Below are 9,120 nucleotides of genomic sequence, written 5' to 3' on the forward strand. Positions count from 1 at the left end.
CTCCAAGTAAAGTTACCGATAGAAGTAGACGAAAGAGGGGATGCCTTCCGGGGCATCCCCAAGCTTTGGCTTTTAGGTGTCCTTAGATTATCTTGGGGGTGCCATGGGCATACCCAATCTTAGGCTCTTGCCACTCCTTGTTCCATAATCCATCAAATCTTTACCCAAAACTTGAAAACTTCACAACACAAAACTCAAAGTAGAAAATCTCGTGAGATCCGTTAGCGAAAGAAAACAAAATACCAGTTCAAGGTACTGTAATGAACTCATTCTTTATTTATATTGGTGTTAAGCCTACTGTATTCCAACTTATCTATGGTTTATAAACTATTTTACTAGCCATAGATTCATCAAAATAAGCAAACAACTCACGAAAAACAGAATCTGTCAAAAACAGAACAGTCTGTAGTAATCTGTGGCTAGCGCAAGATCTGGAAAGACAAAAATTCTAAAATAAATTTATGGACGTGAGGAATTTATCTATTAATCAGCTTCAAAAAGAATTAACTAAATAGAACTTTCAAAATAAAAATGGCAGCAGTTCTCGTGAGCGCTAAAGTTTCTGTTTTTTACAGCAAGATAACAAGACTTCCCCCAAGTCTTCCCAACGGTTCTACTTGGCACAAACACTAATTAAACACAAAAAACACAACCAAAACAGAGACTAGGTAAATTATTTATTACTAAACAGGAGCAAAAATCAAGGAATAAAAATAAAATTGGGTTGCCTCCCAACAAGCGCTATCGTTTAACGCCCCTAGCTAGGCATAAAAAGCAAGGATAGATCTAGGTATTGCCATAATAGTAAGATAGATCATCAAAACTCTTTTCATATTCTCTATGTTCGGCAGAAAGTTTTATTTGAGGCAAGCAAAAGTAATCAAAAGGGCTAAATTTAATGGGACAAAAGTCCCCAAGATCAACCTTGGGAGGTATAGGTTCCTCCTTTGGCCCTTTGTATTGCACAACCAATTCACCATTATAAGTATTCTTTTGACAGAACTTTGTGAGCCTAAACTCAAGAGAATATCCTAGTTCATTATTTCGAATGGCCAAATCATCATTAAGTTCAGAAATTCTATCAATTAAAACATTGATAGGAACCCTTTTTCTAAGATTTTCATTGAAAGCAACATAGTCTAGGGATTGAAAATGCATTATTTCTTCTTGATAAAAAAGCATAGCCTCTATGGGAGGACGGAAAGCGTCCACCCTATAATGTGCAAAGATTTATTTGGCCTCTTTTATTATGAATCTGAACTCATGAGCCAAAAAGATCGTAGCGGCACGCTTAACTGAAGAATGCTCAATATTAGAAAATCTAGGAAAATCCTTTGTATGCAAGGGTGCATGTGCATGAATTGTCTTTCAAGTTCAACTATAAGCATGGCAATAGCATCCGCAAGACTACTAGTTCTATGAAGGAAAGAACTACCCATAGAAGGCAAAGCACCAGCACAAGTAAGGAAATCTTGGATAACTCCTTTTCCAATAATATTACCACTACCAATACGGAATTTTTTTGTATGTAAGATAGGGGGTTCTTCAGCAGGAGCATCAGAATTTTTCATGATATTATTATTTTCCATATCGACAATAATTTCCCCAATTTCAGACATAACGGCAGAGAGTGCAAAGGGCAAAAAGAGGCAAATAGAGAAAGAGAGGGAGGATAGAGAGAGAGGGGGGAATAAAACGGCAAGGGTGAAGTGGGGGAGAGGAAAACGAGAGGCAAATGGCAAATAATGTAATGCGGGAGATAAGGGTTGTGATGGGTACTTGGTATGTTGACTTTTGCGTAGACTCCCCGGCAACAGCGCTAGAAATCTTCTTGCTACCTCTTGAGCACTGTGTTGTATTTCCTTAAAGAGGAAAGGATGATGCAACAAAGTAGCGTAAGTATTTCCCTCAGTTTTTGAGAATCAAGGTATCAATCCAGTAGGAGGCTACGCGCGAGTCCCTCGTACCTGCACAAAACAAATAACTCCTCGCAACCAACGTGATAAGGGGTTGTCAATCCCTTCATGGTCACTTACGAGAGTGAGATCTGATAGATATGATAAGATAATATTTTTGGTGTATTTATGATAAAGATGCAAAGTAAAATAAAAGCAAAGTAAAAAAGCAAAGGAAGTAACTAAGTATTGGAGGATTTAATATGATGAAGATAGACCCGGGGGCCATAGGTTTCACTAGTGGCTTCTCTCAAGAGCATAAGTATTTTATGGTGGGTGAACGAATTACTGTTGAGCAATTGACAGAATTGAGCATAGTTATGAGAATATCTAGGTATGATCATGTGTATAGGCATCACGTCCAAGACAAGTAGATCGACTCCTGCCTGCATCTACTACTATTACTCCACTCATCGACCGCTATCCAGCATGCATCTAGAGTATTAAGTTCATGAAAACAGAATAACGCCTAAGCAAGATGACATGATGTAGAGGGATAAATTCTTGCAATATGATAAAAACCCCATCTTGTTATCCTCGATGGCAACAATACAATACATGCCTTGCTGCCCCTAGTGTCACTGGGAAAGGACACCGCAAGATTGAACCCAAAGCTAAGCACTTCTCGCATTGCAAGAAAGATCTATCTAGTAGGCCAAACCAAACTGATAATTCGAAGATACTTGCAAAGATAACCAATCATACATAAAAGAATTCAGAGAAGATTCAAATATTGTTCATAGATAATCTTGATCATAAACCCACAATTCATTGGTCTCAACAAACACACCACAAAAAGAAAATTACATCGAATAGATCTCCACAAGAGAGGAGGAGAACATTGTATTGAGATTCAAAAAGAGGAAGAAGCCATCTAGCTAATAACTATGGACCCGAAGGTCTGAAGTAAACTACTCACACTTCATCGGAGAGGCTATGGTGTTGGTGTAGAAGCCATCCGTGATGGATGCCCCCTCCGGCGGAGCTCCGGAACAGGCCCCAAGATGGGATCTCATGGATACAGCAGGTTGCGGCGGTGGAATTAGGTTTTTGGCTCCGTATCTGATCGTTTGGGGGTACATAGGTATATATAGGAGGAAGGAGTACGTCGGTGTAGCAACAGGGGGCCTGTCGGGGATATACCCCGCGGCGTAAACCGGCCGGAAGTATAACCCGGCCGGACTAGCCATTTCATTGGTAAACCGCCAGAGGATTGGCGGTTTACGTGTCTGCCGGTTCACTGGTATGACGATTCACGAGCCTGAAGTCTCATTGGAGACCCGGCGCGTATTCCAGATGGATGACAAGGCACAAGGCCCAGCAGGCCGGTTTAGGTTAATAGTGGGCCGGTTTAAGAGGAAAGGCATGAGGAACATTTATCTTACAAGGAGTTAAGACCTGGACTTGTATCCGGTTTGTATTAAGATAGACTAGTCCTAATCCTAATAGGACTCTACATGTAACCTGCCCCTTCAACATATATAAGGAGGGGCAGGGCACCCCAAGGGGGACAAGATTGACAAGTTCCACAAGTTGGACAAGTTAGGTTTAGACAATACCTCTCGAGAGAGAGCACTCTTGTAACCGTGATCATCATCATCAATATCAATGAAGCAGGATGTAGGCTTTTACCTCCACCGTGAGGGGCCGAACCTGGGTAAAACATCGCGTCTCTCGTCCCGCTCAACCCCTCTCAAGCTACCACATAGATACGTTGGCCTCGCGACTAAGTCCTGACACTAAGGACATCTGCTGTGACAATTCCACGACAGTTGGCGCCCACCGTGGGGCCAGGCGCACGGTGGTGTTGAGCTCTTGGAGGGATTTTTCCTAGGGATCAAGGAGCTTGCAATTTTCAAGAAGAAAAAGAATCATTGCGGAAGAATCACAGTCAGATTTGAGACTCATCCGAGATTCAAGGGAAATTATGGTTATAATCCGTTTGAAGCCATCGTCAAATCACCGAGATCAACAGAAAACCACCGCAAATCGCCAAGGAAGTATTCACGGGCGTGTTATCTCACATGCAAAACTGTAGTCAAACCGATCTTGACCCAAAGAAGGATTCAGACGCAGCCGCAACCCGGATCCAAAACGATTCAACACGGTATATTTTTCCTGGTCGGTTTACTGCTTTGCGGAAAAGCTGATTCGACGCGATGTAGAACCGCCCCCGAGTTATCTCTGAGCCACTGGATAAGACAGCTGTACCTCAAAACCGCCTGGCCTCTTTCTATTTTTTTTCAATCCGGACCGGGTCCTGCTCCGCATCTGTTTCAGATCCGTCGATGCGTCAAGAGTCGCCGTCACCTCTGTCTCAACGACTACGACCTGCGGACACGGGCACGGACGGATTGAACCTTGCTACTACTACTTATTAGAAGAAGCGGAGCCAAGTCATGCTGCGATCCACATGCAACTGCTAGTGCAAATACTACGTCAGTTTTTGTGCTTGGATTAATCTGTTCGGGTCGGCCATCTCCGCTGAATCGCCGAAGCTCCTGCTCCGAACTGCCATCGCGACCGTCGCCTCCATCTCCAAAAATTGCCTCGGCCGCACTTCGCGACCTCCATCAAGACATATCCAAGAGTTGTTGAGCATCTGCATTGTCAAACCCGCCGGCCTCGAGTTGCCGCATCCGCACTTGACCCGGCCCTGCACCGCTGGCCTGCCATCTTCCGCTTGAAGCGCTTGCTGCCTCCGCGGCTGAAACGAGCAGCGCCACCGATTTGCCGTGGTTTACTTCGAGCTGGATTCACCTCACCTCGCGGGCCCTCTTCCGCGTCGGCCTCGCTAAACCGGCCACGGGCGTGCCTCAATAACCCGCAGCGGTGGTTAAGCCGGCCTGCCTCTGCCGCCGCCAAGTTACTGCCGCAGGTGCCGAGCCACGCCGCGCCTCTCCTGCGGACACCACCCGTGAGTCACCGTTGCGAACGCGCCGGCCGGTCCCTATGTCGTACTTTGAGCCGCCTCCGACTGCGCCGCGCCTGCGTCCTCCCGTGACGACCCGGGGCCCCGCCGCTCATCTCTGAAAGCGTCATCCCGTGACGACCCGGTACCCTGCCATCTGTTTCCTCGGACACGCCCTTGAGCCGTCGGCTTCGATCCTCCGCTCCTGCCGTGGCTCTCGCCTCGAGCGTCATCCACTGCTGCTGCTGAGATGCGCAGCCAGATCTTCTGCCGCCGCCTTGTCGGCCCGCCGCGGTTCTCCGCCACCTCCAATCGCCGCCCGAGGCCTCGCCGAGCCACTCTGTCGCGAACAGCGCCGCTTCCGCCTGTGCTATGTGTGGCCATGGCCGCCGGGTCAAAAGTCGGTTGCCCCGACGCCTTTCTCCTCCGTTCGTCCTGAGCCACAAGTCGCCGCCCCATCGTCACTTCCGCGGCTGCGGCTGTGCCTCATCAGCGCGCCTCTGTTGCTGTGTCATCGTCACCGGTTTGCTTCCGCGCCTGAACCGCCGGCGTCCTGACTCCGGTTGCTCAGCCACAGCCCGCCAAGCTGGCGTTCCTCTAAACTGCCGCTGACCCTGGTCAAACCGACCAGTCGCTAGAGGGCCGGTTTAGCCTCTGTCCTGCCGGCGCTCCTCTACCTTCGCGGCCCCGTCTTCAATCCACCGACTCGTCCCTCCACTTTGTCGCGCCGTGGGCTGCCGCCGCACGACGACCCGATCCGCGGTCGTTCCTCGCAACCCGCAGCCTCTGGTCGCCCCTGTTTCACTGCTCCGGGTCGGCCTGCCCTCGCCGCGAGTTATTGCTGGTCAGAGCCGCCGCCACCGCCTTCCGAGCGGCCTTGACTCGGCTTCGTCACACCACCTCCTCTGCAGGACGCCGTCAACCCGAGCTGCTGTAACCCGGCCGCCTCCGCACACGCCATCGTGGAACCGCTTCAAGTGTATCAGTTTTGTTCGTGTTGACTCGGAAGATTATTCGTGGGATGAGCCGGTTTGTTGCCCCTGTCGTCGTCGTTACACTTGTAAACCGCCGCGTTGCCGGGTCACCTTCTGCATCCACGCCTTCGCCAGCACCTCTGCCACAAGCCGTCATCTCTCCGGTGTTGTGTCTGAACCGCTGTGTCTGAACCGCTATAGCCACGCCGAGGCCGGAGAGTGGTCTTTTCAGATTGCTGTCACCGAGCCATAAGTTGCCACCGCCGCTGTTGTTGAACCGGCTGTCGAGACCTTCATTAGAAATGAGCAGAAGACGGAGATGCTGGTTACTGTTGCTATCGTTCAAGTGATACATGCTAAAATTGGAGACAGTATAAGGAGTTATCAATGGTGTCAGATAAGTGGAGCTGATGAGAAACAGTGGATTTCTAACACTGCAGGTTTCCACGTTAAGCAGCGCACTAAGCGCCGCTTCACCGCTCCGTGTTGAACTATGGTACTATTCCGTGGAGGCAACCGGTGCAAGTGGCAGGGCCTGATGATTCAAGGACAAAGCTGGAGCTGGGGAGGCCACTAGCAAGCTGTGTGTGTATGTATGCCATATCAAAAAAGAAAATCATGCCAAAAGGACAAAGGGAGATTGTCAAATATCTGCGTTCATCCAGCGGAAAAAAATATCGGATGATATACACTAATCATTCATCGTCTGGATAAATCAGGTGAAATCCATCCATTCAATTTTTTGATATATTTTGTTTCCTTTTGAAAACAATTACTCGGTCTTGCAATATTTTTTGTTTTCTGGACGATTATGCATGGCAAACATGGTTTATACCACAGGACAATTATTCATTGAAAGAGCAAGGGTCGTGTTATGGATATATCCGCACCTGCGATTGACTTGCTCGTCCGCACCGGTTTACAACGCCGTGGCCGACTCGGCCGTGATTAATTTCAGCTTCACCATGTTGTCTAACGCAGGACCCTAAACCGCCATATTGGTGCAAATTTAAAGGCCGTTAGAAAATTTCTGGCTTAAAAACGAAGGATTCCGGTTTAATATCTGGTTCAAGGGAAAGATGTCTCCCATAAAGCTTTGAAACTCCCAATATCCAGGTCAAAATCCCGGTTCAAGAAAGATTTTATCTCTTGCAAAAAGTTAAAGGGTGCCAAAGAGGACCTACTGCCATGATGCGCGGTTCAAACATGGGTATCATGCCTTATTGGCTTATCATATTATTGATCACTTGGGGGCTTGGTCGTATCCCAACCATAGCTACACCTCTTGATCGGTGCAATGCCACAATATCACTTGGGGGCTTGGTCGTATCCGAACCAATGCAACACCTTTTGATAGGCGAAAGCCACCAGATCATTTCGGGACATGGTCAAGTCTGAACCAGTCACGCCTCTTGGTCGGCCTAAGGCCACAGAATCACTTGGGGGCTTTGGTCGAACCCGAACCATCGTCACCCCTCTTGATCGGTATAATGCCAATGCATCATTTGGGGACCTGGCTGACTTGAACCATAGCTATGCCTACAGGGGGCTTGGTCGTGTCCGACCATGGTAATGCCACTTGATCGGCTTAGACAGCCTCTTTTTTGCAAATGATTTTCTCTTTGCTTTTGATTGACACTTGTCTTTCTTTTGATAAATATTTCTTTTGTTGCGTTTTGAAAACTGACAAATTCTTAAAACCGTTTCGACTGTCAATTACAAATTGATGGAACACGATCAAATCTTAATCCGGAGACTATCTGCCCGGTTTGGTTTTAAGTTACCATCCTATTATGGAGTAAACCGGTGTTTATCAACCCGGCTCGGCTTTCAACTACAAGTTGTCAGTACACGATCAAATTATAACCCGGAGACTATCATCCCAGTCTGGTTTGACTACGAGTCGCCAGTATTATATATGGTTAAATCAGTGTTTATCACAACCCGACACGGTTTTATCATAAACCGGCACAATATGGAAGGAGTTGTCAGTACTCAAGATTCGGGTTATCACCCTTACTACAAAAAATTGGTAAATCAACGATGTGATTCAATGTCATAGGTATGATATATTTCATATTTGATTATTCTTAAAGTGCAGCCTTGGTTATAAACCCAGGTTATATGTTGGGCATTATGACCCGTCCGGCGGTAAACTGCCAGGACATTTTAAACTTGTTGTATGCAGAAACAGGTTGAATAAAGCATGATTATAAGTCACCGTTGTTTATTAAACCGGCCTAGCTTTCGACTATATGTCGCGAGTATGATGATAAATTATCTGGTGTTTCTTAAACCGGCCTGGCTTTAAGATAATAAATCGCCAGTCTATGATGAGAAATTGTCCGGTGTTTATTAAACCGGCCTGGCTTTGGACTATAAGTCGCCAGTATATATTTGGATTGCGCCATTGGAATCATGCGCTTATTGGGTTATATTATTCAAATAGCCAAACTTGGCTGAATTTTCATTATGATATTGAATGAATAAGGTTTTCATACCGGATTATATTATCTTGAATAGCCAACACGGCTGGATTTTATTATGATCATTAATAACCGGTATTATTGAGGTTTTCAAAGTCGCTTTAGCGCAATGGCTATTATTTTATCAAAGGATATGATTTATTCTACAATGGAAGGAATAGTCCCGAGTCGCTGCAGGCTTACGACCCGGCACTTGGGGGCTACATTATTCAAATTGAGATTACATGCAAGTCTCATGTCGCTGCAAGCATGCACCATGACACTTGGGGGCTAATGCAAAGTCATTTTTACTAGTCTTATTGAAGACCCGACTCATCATATTATAATGAGCCGGCCCTTGGGGGCTACCAATTGCTCCTGTCAACAATTCAAGGTACACAAGTTTTCGTCCATAATATTGAAGGATCCATTGCTCAGTTGGTAAAGCACAAAGCTCTTAACCTTGTGGACGTGGGTTCAAGCCCTGCGATGGAAGCTACATTATAAGATGTTATTTTCATTGAAGTATATATCAAGTCCCGGTTCAGTATTATCTTACTAAGCCGGCCCTTGGGGGCTACACATCACTGCTAAAATCTACATGCTTATATTTACAAAGTCCCTGCTCATTATTACATAATGACCCGGCCCTTGGGGGTTACACTGATTGAAGTTTTTATAAGCAATTACAAGTTCCAGGTTGCTGCAAGCATGACAACCCGGTACTTGGGGGCTACATATATGGAGTATTCAGTTTATATGATTGAGATGAACAAACCGGATTTCTTCAAGATTGAAACACTTATTGGAGCAAG

This window comes from Triticum urartu, chromosome 5 (genome assembly GCF_003073215.2).
Source record: "Triticum urartu cultivar G1812 chromosome 5, Tu2.1, whole genome shotgun sequence".
NCBI lineage: Eukaryota > Viridiplantae > Streptophyta > Magnoliopsida > Poales > Poaceae > Triticum > Triticum urartu.